Consider the following 14,308-nt stretch of genomic DNA (forward strand, 5'->3'; position numbering starts at 1 on the left):
GCTCGTTAGCTGATTATGCCATTGATATTAGTTTACCGTGAGACCTTTGTGTTATTTGCTTACGTGGTTAACATGTGATCTTGCTGAAATTCTGGTTATGAGTTAGACATAGTTGCAACAACAAGATCAAACAGAGTTAGTCAAAGTTTTTCTTTCTCTCTTAGTTTGTCAACTAAGTTGCTTGAGGACAAGCAAGGTTTTAAGCTTGGGGGAGTTGATACGTCTCCATCGTATCTACTTTTCCAAACTCTTTTGCCCTTGTTTTGGACTCTAATTTGCATGATTTGAATGGAACTACCCTGGACTGATGTTGTTTTTAGCAAAATTGCCTTGGTGTAATTTTTTGTGCAGAAATCAAAGTTCTCCAAACGTCCTGAAAATTTACGGGGAGCAGTTTTGGAAAATATCAAAAATATCTGCGCCAAGTTCCACCTCAGGGGGTGGGCCAGTGGGCCACAAGCCCCTGCTCCGCCACCACCCCCTGGTGGCGGTGGGTAGGCTTGTGGGGCCCACAGGCACCTGCCGGCCCCAACTCCAGCTCTATAAGTGGCCTTTCGTCCGAGAAAATATAAAAACGAGAAGTTTTCGTCGCATTTTCGATACGAAGGCGCCGCCACCTCCTGTTCTTCATTTGGAGGGCAGATCTAGAGTCTGTCTTGGGCTCCGGAGAGGGGAAATCGTCGCCATCGTCATCATCAACCTTCTTCCCTCTCCAATTCCATGAAGCTCTTCGTCGTTCGTGAGTAATCTATTCGTAGGCTCGCTGGGCGGTGATGAGTAGGATGAGATCTATCATGTAATCGAGTTAGTTTTGATGGGGATTGATCCCTAGTATCCACTATGTTCTGAGATTGATGTTGCTACTACTTTGCCATGCTTAATGCTTGTCACTAGGGCCCGAGTGCCATGATTTCAGATCTGAAATTATTATGTTGGCACCAATATATGTGTGTTTTAGATCCGATCTTGCAAGTTGTAGTTACCTACTATGTGTTATGATCCGGCAACCCCGGAGTGACAATAACCGGAACCACTCCCGGTGATGACCATAGTTTGAGGAGTTCATGTGTTCACCAAGTGCTAATGCGTTGGTCCAGTTCTTTATTAAAAGGAGAACCTTAATATCCTGTAGTTTCCTTTTGGACCTCGCTGCCACGGGAGGGATAGATAATAGATGTCATGCAAGTTCTTTTCCCTAAGCACGTATGACGACACACGGAGTGCATGCCTACATCACATTGACGAACGGGAGCTAGCCACATATCTCTCCGCGTTATAGTTGTTGCATGATGAATATTATCCAAACAAACCACCGACCCATTGCCTACGAGTTTGTCCTACTACTGCTGTTACTTGTCTTGCTCTGCTGCTGCTGCTACTACTGTTGCTACTGCTCTTACTTGTCTTGCTCTGCTGTTGCTGCTACTACTGTCGCTTGCTACTGTTGCTACTTGCTGCTGCTGTCACTAGTGATGTTCCTTGCCGCTGCTATTGCTCGTTACACTGCCGTTACTCGCTACTTTGCTGTTACTACTGTGCTTGCCGATACTAATCTTTCAGGTGTGGTTGAATCTGACAAATTCAGCTGCTAATACTTGAGCGTATACTCTCACCTCCTATGGCTTATCAACAAATTGGGTCGAATATTTTACCCTCGAAAACTGCTGCGAACCCACGCGCTGGTGGCCCGTCAACAACATTCTTCTAGTCTCATTACTGGGGAGTGCTTTCAGCATTCTTCTGGTGCCGTTGCAGGAGAAGGTTTGTTGTCATAAGCATTCGTCTAGCTAACGCCAGAGATTGCAGATCACTTGCCTGATGACTCGACATGCTCGAAGGCTGTGGGTGGAGCTTGATTTAGGTGGGGCAGAGTGTATGGGGGCATGGCTTGTCCAGTAGTACGTCGAGGACTAACCTGGCCCTTGTCCGTGTTCTCTTCGCCGAGTTTTCGGACGTGACCGGCCCCGTGAGTAGGGGTGTGCGTCTTGTCCGGATTTGTCTGGTTTGTTCAGTAAGGCTAGGATCATTGCAGATTTGTTGTATTTGCCAAGTGCTTTCCATGGCATAGTATTTGAGCACCAGGCTTGACAACTCGGTGAGGGTTTGAATCCGGCAACGGGAGAGGGAATTGAGGATGCCCGCATCACGACAATGATGTAGTAAGGTGCTAATAAGCTCCTGCTCACCACGGCCCTCGGTCCTATTGTTGAGGAGGAATCTGGCTCAGAAGTGGTGTACTGATTCCCCTCGCTGTTGCGTGACTTCACATGGGCTGATGAACCAAACTCTTTCGCTTTATGTTCGAGTTGGGTGGTGGCTGGGAAAAGATTTTGAGTTCCCATGATTTGTGGATTAGAGATCCTAATGGTCGCGCTCCCGGCCGGGTCGCACAGTGGACCAGCCACTGGCCCGGAAATATTGCTCGGGTGAGACAGATAGTCCGGACTATTGGGTAAGTTTGGATGATTAGTGATCGGGACATATACCATTCTTAACTCGGTGGTTGGTGCGGGGAGGCTTTAACTGGGCACTCCACAATGTTGATCAGATGCGTGATGGGCAGGACGTGAATTTCCCTGTCGCCGGGTCTGAGCCCGATCTGATCGTAGACAATAGTCTGATTGTTCATCATGCCCATGGCATGGATAAGGTCGAGTAATTTCGATAGATCTCATGCCGCTTGTGAGTTCGGGGTTAGCCCGTGTCACTGATGCCAGGTGGTGCACAAGGTCGCTTCCAGGGTCTTCTCGGCTGAGACGAGTTTAGGTGTGTTTACCGCATCGTGCTCTAAGGCCGGGCTCAGGGTGAAGGTTGTCCCGGTGGCAAGATCTGTGATATTTGAAGCCGAAGCATCGGTACCTGCGGGCTCCTCAAAACGAGCTAAAAGTCTTGTTAACACAAGGTCTCCCCGAGGGTCAGTGGTGAACTTTAGGCTCCCGAACCTAACTTCCTGACCGGGGGTGAAGTTCCTGACCTGGCCAAGGTGGTCGGCCAGATTGGCATGAAGAACGACACTTCCAAAAAGGAAGATCTGTCCGGGGACGAAAACATCCCTGTTGTTGATCTCCTCGCTGATGACTAGGCGTGCCATCGATCCTTCCGACGATACAATCAGCAAAACTCTCAAAGAAAGCACCAGCGTCGGTGTCAAAACCGGCAGATCTCGGGTAGGGGGTCCCGAACTATGGACCTTGGATTGATGGGTAGCAGGAGGAGAAGGGGAGACAATATTTACCCACGTCCGGGCCCTCTTGAGGAGGTAAAACCCTACATCCTCTTGATTATATTGATGTGGATGGTAATTACAAAGTTGATGTACCTCAAGATCGTATAAGCTAAACCCTAAATGAGATAACCTGTCTACATGGACGAGTACCCCTAGTTAATATAGATACCAGGGGACCTAGGGTTACATACAATCTCGGAGGCTACACCAAGTGGCTGTGTTGGTGCGCACCCACTTGAAGACAGCTGCTACAAACTGCAGCCTGCAACCGGCCGCCATCGGCGACCCCGACCACGACAATGGCAGCGCTTCGCGTGCAAGAGCCACCGGACTCCACGTCAGTGCATGGCGGTACCCCACGCACAAGAGCCGGTGGACTCCGCGTCCACACAACGGCATCGCTTCGCGTGCAAGAGCCACCGGACTCCGCGTCCGTGCATGGCGGTGCGCCGAGCACAAGAGTCGATGGACTACGCATCCACACAATGGCAGCGCTTCACGCGCAAGAGCCACCAGACTCCCTGTCCGCGCATGGCCGTGCCCCGTGCACAAGATCCGGTGGACTCCGCTTCCACAAAACGGCAGCACTTTGCGCACAAGAGCCACCAGACTCCGCGTCCGCGCATGGTAGTGCCCCGTGCACAATGGTCGGTAGACTCCGCATCCACATAAGGCAGCACTTCGCACGCAAGAGCCACCCGACTCCGCGTCCACGCATGGCAGTGCCCCGCACACAATAAATCAACGGGACTCCTCGTCCGTGCCTCGCCATGTTTCGACAGTGCCCTTTTCTACAACAACTACCAAAAGCCTCCGCCTGACACTTCGAGTCCCGCGAAGGCTCAGAGGCTACTGTCGGGGGGATGACCCCGGGTAGGCTAAAGAAGATGATACAACATTTCCAAATACAATCAAAGAAGTAAAGACAGAAGACCATCCGGCTGGAGCCCACGCCGGCTAGAATCCTGGCCGGGTGGAACCCATCCGGCTGGAGACCATCCAGTTGGAACCCTTGACGGCTAGAGCTCGACAAGGACAGCTGCAACATCCCGTCAGATGAGACGGGAGGACACTGTAGCCTGCATCACTGCACCCCGAGAGCCCAATCTGTGTCACTGCGCACCGGTCACCTCCAACAATAAAGTTAGGCCGGGCGGGCCCCTCACCGGTCACCTCCAACAGTAAAGTTAGGCCAGGCGGGCCTCTCACCCATCACCTCCAACAGTATAAGTTAGGCCACGTGGGCCCCCTCTGTCCCCTGGGTACCTCTTTATAAGGTGACCAAGGGAACCAGCGCACGGGCATGCAAGGCCAGCACGACGGCTGGCCACACACACACACACACACACACACACAAGCACGGGAGAGGAGGAGAGCTCCCAGCCTCCTTCTTCCTCCTCCAGACAACTCAAGGAGCCCCATATACAACCATATACTCTCCATATATACACACATGCAGGAGTAGGGGTGTTACCTCCATGCGAGGGCCCCGAACTTGGGTAAACCACCGCGTGCTGTCGCCCAACCCGTTCGGATCTCCACAGCTGGCTTGCTCTCACCTCTTTAAGGCACCCTTGGCTTCTGTCCCGGAAATACCACGGCAGAGAGAGTGGGGGCCCCTTTAGTATCACCCGTGTCTCCAGGCCTGGCGCCACGCACTTGGAGACAGAGGGTGGGGGCCCCTTCAGGATCGCCCATGTCTCCAAGCCTAGTGCTTTGCGCTTGGAGACGGAGGGTGTGGGCCCCTTCAGGATCGCCCATGTCTCCAAGCCTGGCGCCACGTGCATGGAGATGGAGGGTGGGATCCCGGTGCCGAACGCCGGGAACATTTAGCACCTCCGGAAATTCAACCCATGACACTCTCACGTAATAATGAGCTTGGGGCTATACACGCCCCATAGCCTCCTAAGTAGAAGTCCACGACGAGCCGCGTCGTGGCCTCGGTGGAGGGCTCACACCCACGCCTAGTGGAAGTCCCTATGCTCCACGTTGGGGAGATGACAACAAATAATGCGCTCTTGTGACCGTGTGGGACGCGATGGCACTCATGTTTGGGCCATGGGATCGCTGCGCCCACATGCGCACTTTCACGCCTAAACACGTGGAAGCACTTGAAGAACGGGTTAGGAACTGCTGAGCCTTGTTCCTGGGGTAGTGGGGTATCCGCCCAATTATCGCCACCCGTGACACTCTCACATAATAATGAGTTGGGTTTGTACACGCACCGGAGCCTCCTAAGTGGAAACTCACGATGAGCCGCTTCATGGCCTCGATGGAGGGCTCCTGCCCACGCCCAAGTGGAAGTCCCCATGCTATGCGCTGGTGGACTGATTGTCGAACCGCAACTATGCCCACGCCCAAGTGGAAGCTACATGCATCGCGCTTGGAGAACGATCGAAGAAGACGCCCTGCGGAGCCACAACTAACCCGAGGCTGACCCTTGCTGGACAAAGCAGCCACATTTCTTTCAGGCTGACCCATGCTGGACACAGCAACCAAAATTTTCTATTGTGACCCGTGCTGGACACGACAACCACTTTTATTCCCTTCCTTCTTGACTTGTAAACAAGCCCACCAGGCTGACCCATGCCGGACACGGCAACTTCATCTCCCCTTTCTGGCTTGTAAATAAGTTCGACTATGGTTTTAATGAAGATCTTTGTCTTCTGGTTTTCACGGAGTTTTGTTGGTTTTCTATTTTATTACCATGCCCACGCCCAAGTGGAAGTCCCTATGCTCTGCACTGGCGGAATGATTATTGAACGCGACTATGCCAACGCCTAGTGGAATCCCGATGCATTGCGTTGGGGAGAAGACAATGAAGAATGCCCCCGGGGGCTGCACCACGTGAGGGTGGAAGGCCCTCGGTTCGACAACCGCGGGTCCCCCCCGCGACACGCGCCCGCAAGCTTTACCTTGGACCTCACGCTCGTGGGGGCTGGGCACGGTGACTTTGCCTCGGTCTGCCTCGGTGGTGCTGGGAACCTAGAGAACTAGGTTCTCGCTCGCGGGCATGCCCAAGCGCACGTCACCCCATTAAGGCCCTTGGGGCCTATTCTTCTCGCGTAATGCCCAAATACAAGCGGGCAAGCGCGTACGGTTTTGAACAAGATGTTTTCTCTGCGGGACATCCCTCAAGAGCCTCGCGAGGCAGGCCCTGCAAGCAATAACCACTTGCATGAGCCGCTCACGCGTTGGAGTCGAGCTCCTGAGCGTCGTGCCTCATGTGCCTTCGTACCAGCAACGGTCGATGCACGCTCAAGGGCTTGGCCTTAGCAACACGAAGCGTCGGGATGACCTCAGAGGGGGTGCAAGCTTAACAAAGAGCACCAGGGAGAAGCTTGTTTTTGATAGATACATCTGCCTGCGGCCCCGGTTGCAGCGCGTGCTGCGACATAGGATCGGCCCACCACCGAGTTTCATGGACAAGACTGTCGTATGGGCACCAGCCTCGTGAGGCTCGCACAAGCAACAATCGTCAGAGGCTTCGTGACGCTCCCGCGGGGGGCGTATCTAGAGGCTGACCTCAGGGGTTTTGCACGGCAGATGGCCAAGAAGACATGAAGCTGGGCATGTTGCTTGTGGCTGGCCTGCCGCAAAGCGGGCTTAACCCGTGAGCTCGCCCTGAGGCCCCCGTCGTTCGTCAAGGATGGGGGCCTCAAGAGCCGCGTGTTGCGGCCCCCTGCCGGCCTCACGAGCCTCTGCCCCTGGCATGGGAGTCCCGCATGGGGTGAGACACTGTCAACGATGCAAGGCCAGCTGAGAAGACGGCCCCCCGCCGGCCAGAGCGTAGGAAACACATGAAGGAAAAAGAAATACCTCACAAAAGGAATGAAGGAACCCGAAGCATAATGGGCAACTACTACTTAAGACAAAAGTATATTACATAATTTCTAACACCCTCCCAGGGCCAAGTGGTTCGTTGTGCAACAGGAAAGAGATAGCAAAGCTTAAGCGGAGGAGATGCTGTCTTTGTTGTGGCTCTCGTTGGCTTCGGCGCCAAGGCTGCCGCTCTCCTCGGAGGGTGCCTCCTGAGGAACCGCTCGACCAGGGACTCTACATGCTCACGCATATCATCCCCGAGGGGGCTCTGAAGGTTTGCGGGAATAGGCTCCATCGCGCGGGAGAGTTTGAATGCAGGGTCGTGGTGGTGCACATTGGAGAAGACGCACGTCTGTGCGTTGTGCAGAAGGTCACGCACGCTGGACTCGATGTCTCCGCCCACCTTGGAGATGCTCGATTCCATTACGTCCACCACCTTGAGGAAAAAGTCGAGGTAGCCTCCATCACCATGTGCACGCCGTAGTGCATGGGCGTCCACAACAAAGCGGTGGAGCGCACCGCCCGTGCAATGTGCAAGCTCCAGGAACTCCTTGGCGTGATGCGCCTCCATGTGCCATTCATGCACCGCGTCATCCTTGGTCGCCTGCATGGTATTGACAGATTCACCAACTTGGGCTTGAAGCGACATCAACTTCTCCTTAACCCCCCTCACTCCTCAGGGCGTCCTGGAGGGCGGCTAAGGCACCCTGTAGGTGGGCCCTAAGCACACTCACCTCCTCCTGGAGGGCATGGCACCTGAGCTGAAGACGGGCCTTCTGCCGGGCAAGCTCGTCACGATGCTCCTTTAGGGCGGCCTCTTGCTCTCGAGCCGCCCCCGTGTCTGTTCGTCAAGGGCTTCCCTACGCGCCGCTGCGAAGCTGGCCTCGTTGGAAATGACACACTCTTCCAAGACCTCGGGCCGTTCGCGCTCCCCTCGCGGTCGATGGCGGTCCGAGCGGCCTCTCGCTCACGGAGGGCCACGTCTGCCTCTCCTCAATGATGGCTGCCTACCTGCAGGCCAGATCCACCTCATGCCCAGTGTTTCGGGAGGTGAGTGCGGCGGTGTAACAGCCCGAGACCGATGCCTCAGAAGATTCCCCTTTTATTCCGTTGTTGCGAGTGAGTAGATTGTTTGTCGCATTCATCATCGCATCATTCGCATTGCATTGGCACTCTGTTGCAGCCAGTTTTGAAAACATGCATCCGTTAGGAGTTGCCGGTTCTCTCCGTTTTCGCCATTGACCGTTTCGAGACCAACCACACACACACACGCCCACGGCATCGTTACAATATTGTTCTAAAAAGTGTGTATAAAACTTTATTGGAATGGGTTCAAACTTGGCATGCGGTCTTATACAGTGTAGGTAGACCGCCTGCCAAATTTCGTCGCAGTCGGAGCCCGTTTGATACACGAACGGTCGACCGTAGCGGCACCGTCGTCGGTTTATCGTCAGACGTTTTCAGTGTTTTAAAATCTTGTGCTAGGCCGCAAACCCCTCTCATCTCTCAGCCCGTCATGGTTACACAACCCACCTAGCACATCAACACCATCCCCAAATCCGAAGCCGTCTGATCAAGATCGTACGACTCGAAAATAAGCAAAAACCCCTAACCTAGCCCCATTTCCTATAAATAGACCACACCTACCTAATTAGGGACAAACCCTAACTCCTAGGGATCTTGTCCCACAGACGCCGCAACCCACCTCGTTTTCTCCGCCAAGCCAAACCGCAGCCAAATCCCCCGCAGCTCGTGTCCCCGGGACGTGTCCGCCTTCCCGTAGCCCCGCAATAAGCAGGAGCAGCAGCTCCCGCTGCACCTGCCGGAGTCCCAACTTCACCTTGCCGACCGGACTCCTCGGAGCTCCACCAGCAAGCCGACCAGCGCCGCACCCTTCGTTGCTCCTATCCTTCCATCTCCTTTCTCTTTTCTCTTGCCTCACCTCCCATCTCTCCCTCTTTTTCCCACGAACAGGAGCACGCGAGGGACTTCAATGTTGTCCATGAACGAGCTTGATCTGCGCCATGACCATGAGCAATCGTCGTCCTCGACCGGATTCACCCACCGGCCATCGGAGAGCCTCTGTGCAGCCGACTCCCCGGCCTCGCCCGTTCTGCGACGCCGGCCCCGAGTGCCATGGCTGCGCGAGCCGCAACTCCTCCATCAGCTCGCTCCTCCAGGCTGGCCTCAGCCTCGTCCCGCACGCCGCCGTAGTAGGTTTCGGCCCATGCGATTTGTTCATTTCGTAGATGCCATCTTAGTTGCACGTACCCCATGTTCATGCTTCCGGCACACGGGAACCCAGTAACCGGATCACACCATCATTCTTTGGCATGACACGCTCACAATTGGTTGGCGCTGGTATCTCGACGAGTTATCGGGACCGAAATGTTGTTATGGATGTCATTTGTATGCATGTTGCATCCATGTCATATGATCTTGTGTTGCACGTATCTTGTAGACCGTAGCTCTGTTGGAGATGATCGATATATGTAAATCAACTAGAATGATGTGTAGTTTCATATGCTTCACTTTATTTTGCCGTTTAACAAAACTTAAAATATGTTTAGAACAGATCTGGACAGAATTTGAAGTTAATGTGTGGGGTCGTTTCGGAGACGCTATATGATGTTTCCGACCTCATTTAAAATGCCTAGATAGGTAGTTTAAATATTCTTCATCTCTTTCCATGTTTAAGCAACATTTAATATTGTCTTCTACCTAAATGGGAGTGAACTAGATAATTCGTATGTGGAGTTTCCTCAATATGCAACTCGTTGCATATTGAGCTTCACTTAATGTGTAGTGTTTGTTTGTTGTGAATGGCCATGCCATGGCTTGCATAATTGAAATGGACATGCATTATATTAGGTTGTGCATAATATCGGGCATGTGCCGTGGTGATTATCGTGTGTTGATTCTTGTTTCCAGTTTGCTTCGTCTCGATAGAGTTCCTCAAGCGTGTCGGAATGTGAGGATCCGTTAAACTACGTCGGTTCGTCTGCTTCAAGGAGTCATTCTTCTTCCAAGCGGGATCACAGGCAAGATTACCATCTCCCTAGATACCACTAGTATCAATGACATGCTAGTTGTTTTGTTTCTTTTGCTATGTCTTGCTACCTACCACCTATTAAATGTTAGCCTCTCAACATTGCCATGAAAATCTTTGACCTTTCTACAACCTAGCAAACCACTGTTTGGCTATGTTATTGCTTGCTTAGCCTTTGATAGTATTGCTAGTTGCAAGTGCAGTTGTTTCCATGTGAAAACATGGGTTCCTTGTTAAGTCACCATATTATTGCTAATTAATTCAATGCACCTATATACTTGGTAAAGGTGGAAGGCTTGGCTTTCTATGTTGGTGTTTTGTTCCATCTTTTATGGCTTAGTTTCGGCAACCGGTGTTATGTCCCATAAATGAGCACTCCTAACATGCTTGGGGTTGTTGTGGGGACCACCTTGACTTTCGTTTTGGGATAAAATTGGTCTGGCAAGGCCCAACATTGGTACTATATATGCCCAACATAATAATTCTGTTAATACTGAAAAACATAGGGCGTCATGAACCCGAGGAGTAATTCTACATAATACAGGGGGGCAGTGCTGATGGTGTTGGTCCCAAACTGGAGCATCGTGCGGGCTACCTGGGGCAACCCGGGACTTCAGTTACTGTACACTTAGCTCATCTGTCGTGTCCTGCGAACGAGATACGCGGCTCCTATCGGGATTTTCGACACGCCGGACGGCCTTGCTAGACTTGTTTTACCTTTCTCGGATGTCTTGTGCGAGGGTTTCCGAGGATATTTTGGGCTATCTCGAGGTTGAGGTTTTCCAACACGAACCCAAAGAGATCATAGGTTCTCTGTGATCGAGGTCATTCCGTCGCAGCGTGTGGTAGTGTGTGATGGACTAGTTGGAGCACCCCTGCATGGTTAAATCTTTCGGAAAGCCATGCCCGCGGTTATGTGGCCAACTTGGAAACTTTGTTTAACACCCGGTTCTAGAAAACTTGAAGTAAACTTAATAAAATATGCCAACTGTGTGCGTAACCGTGACCATCTCTTTCGTGAGCTCAATCTGTGACTAAGGACATAGTGGGGTTATGTTTGATGTAAGTAGGTGTTCATTGTCACTCATTTAACCATTATTAGTTCACACCCATTTATGCGTAGATCACCCCCTCTTATTTATGTACTCGTAAGTTAGCCACCTCGTATAAATGCTTAGTCGCTTGCTGCAGCCTCACCACTTAACCATACCTCACCCATTAAGCTTTGCTAGTGCTGATACCTTTGAAAATGAGATTGTCGAGTCCCTTGTGGCTCATAGATTACTACAACAACAGTTGCATATACAAGTAAAGAGTAACTTTGACGTGACCGCAATGATTGTTCTATTTGGAGTTTCTTTTTCTTCTTCTTCATCGATCTAGGATGGGTTCCAGGCCGGCAGCCTGGGATAGCAAGGATGGACGTCATTCTTTTATCGTTTGTTTTCGTTTGTAGCCGGACCCTGCTCTTCTACATGATGACTGTATATTGCTGTATTGATGTGATCTTGATGTAGCTTGTGGCAAATGTAAGCCAACTCCTTATACTCATATTTTCAATACATGTACTGGTAATGATATTCATTCTTGCGAAACGACGAGATGTGTTTCTATCCCTGTGGAGGCCCTCGCCCCAAAATAAGGATAGGATCGCATCTTGGGCGTTACAGGTCGCCTAAGCCGCGCGCCCTCATGGCTTCATCGCTGCTCCAGAGGGGGCCATGGATCCTCCGGGCCTCGTCAAGCTAAGCACAGAGGAAGAGGCCTGACCAGTAGGTGGTGTGTGAGAGGGTGCCTCCAGCGAGGCATCACTGCACCTCTTGGGAGTGGGCGCCCTGAATAGTTTGGTGATCATACTCGTTAGGATAGACAAGGTATGCAAGGAAAAGCAATGGCGACAGTGCACTTACTCGTCGCTGGCAGCCCAACGCCATCGCGTCAGAACCGACCTCGAGGGCTAGCCCCCAGCGCCCCGGGGGGATGATGACGGCGTCGAAGACCCCACCTGCACTTCAGCACTCACGACACTCCCCCTGGCCACCATGGAAAGGAGAAGGGGAAGAAGGCATCGTTCCCACAAGGATGGAGGAGCAGTGCGGGAAGGAAGGAAAGGGGATAAGTGGTGCGATGGTGGCCCCGCCCCTCGGGTATGGCGGCTTTATAGGCGCAACCGCAGTCGACGATGCGTCATGGGGAGTGGATGCGATGTGTGCTCCATCGAGCGCCATGTGTTGTACCCGGGCCGCAGATGGTTAAGTTTCGCGTCGCCATGTTCCCCCTGACAGGTCATACCAAATGTAACGCAGGCCTGGAAGGGAGGGCGGCGCAAGAGGCTGGCGTTAATCAAGGAAGAGAAATGATGGTCGGCGCTACGGGCATGCTTTACGTCAACTCGCTCGGGGCGGCCCCCGAGGCGTTGCAGTAAGAAGTAGATTCCCATGGCCTGCCGGTTGCCACGCGTCGAGCCTGGCCCACAGGCGGTTCGGGCCCGCATTGCTCCGCCCCTCCCATCAGGCAGAGTCGTGGACAACACGGGCCCGAGGGCTACTATGTAGTCTGTGGGACCGGTGGTACCCAGGCCCGTCGGCCTATGGCCTAGGCCCAATGCGCTATGCAGGCCTGATTCAGCCCAGTGGTGGACCCAACAAGAAAGACCCTCGTGAGGCAGACGTCAGAGAATCGACACCAAGGACTGCAGGGAGCAGCACGCCGACAAGGTGCATCCCGAGGCTGCCCCTAAGGCCCTCACGGGACAGACTAGTCACGGGCAACTAGGAAGGGGTCGCACGGCCCTGCCCCCTCACATGGGCTATGCAGGCCACAAAGGTGGCGGAAGTGTGGTGCGAGTGAGCCCAGACAAAAGGGGCTTTCTACTTTCATGCTAAGGGAGCAAGGCCATCTTGCAGTTCCCAAAGCACCCCAAAGGTTTACTACTTGGTGCAAGAGGGCCAAGGCTAGGGGCTCGGAGGGACGAAGGTCAGCCGCGAGCCCATCAGCGGGTCATGGCGAAGAGCTTTAGCACGGGAAGACCACCTTTGTCATAATAATATATAATGCTGCCCCCTTTGAAAATGGCTGTTGTGGCAACCCTTCCCACCGAGTGTTTTTCGTGAAAAGGACCGGGGGGAGTATAAGAGGGAGGTCTCGCCTCCATCACACGGGGATCCACCAACTCCATTAGGGAAAGGACCCCCATTGTACTGATCTTCCACCTCAATCAATCCGGACAAGCAGGAGCATGGTTTTACACGACAAGGTGGCTTGAACCTGGGTAGTAGAGTGAGCGCACGTGATTGTTCGAATCATTCTGGGTCTGCGGAGCCCCGATTCTGACAGTTTCATCTTGATGGGGCTAACGAACGTCAAACCTAACTCCTGTCTATATACATCCCGTGCAGTGAATTTCAGGCATTGTAATAGTTGTGTCTGATATCCCACGTAGTGAACTTCAAGCCTTCAAATGCTTTTGTGTCACATATAGCTTCTCCCTGTTAGCTTCATTTTCCGTTGGCTTTGGTTTGTCTAACTGAATTATGCTCGACGTGTGACTCAAATAACATGTACTATTTCTTATAGTTAAGCTGATTCTGTGTTGTATACTGATTGTATTGGTGCCCAGAGGGCATGATATTTGTTCATTGTCCGAACAATCTCACCTACTGACATATCGATTTTCTTCCATTGATCTTGCCTCTAACTCAAGGTAGCGTTCATGTACACAAGTAACATACATAGTAGTTCAGAGGGTTATGCCAGGAGGCATGGAAATGCAGGTTAAACGAGTAATGAACTTTCTCTAACTAAGACACATGCTGCTAAGTAAAATGGACTCACATGATGAATTGAGGCACTCAAACAAGACAAGTGTGACGAGGAACGCCTCAAGATGTGTGCATTGGGTGCACCCCACCCACTAGTAATAGTAAAAAAATGTGTAATAGCATCTACAGCCAGACATCGCAACTCCAAGCTCTCAAACACCCGTGGACACGACCGGACGCGTCCACTGGCACTGATCGGGCATGCCTCATTTATTGGTTTCCACACCAACGTCCCTCATATCCGAACTCTCAAAACCATATAACCCATGCAACATTACATAAAACTAGATCAACACATAGTTCATCGGATCGCATTGCATCACTGGACAAAAGGAGCATAGTTCATCGAAGTTCGTCGACAAATCCAAACTACAAACTACTTAAAACATA

The sequence above is a fragment of the Hordeum vulgare genome, chromosome 4H (genome assembly GCF_904849725.1).
Source record: "Hordeum vulgare subsp. vulgare chromosome 4H, MorexV3_pseudomolecules_assembly, whole genome shotgun sequence".
In the NCBI taxonomy this organism is placed as follows: domain Eukaryota; kingdom Viridiplantae; phylum Streptophyta; class Magnoliopsida; order Poales; family Poaceae; genus Hordeum; species Hordeum vulgare.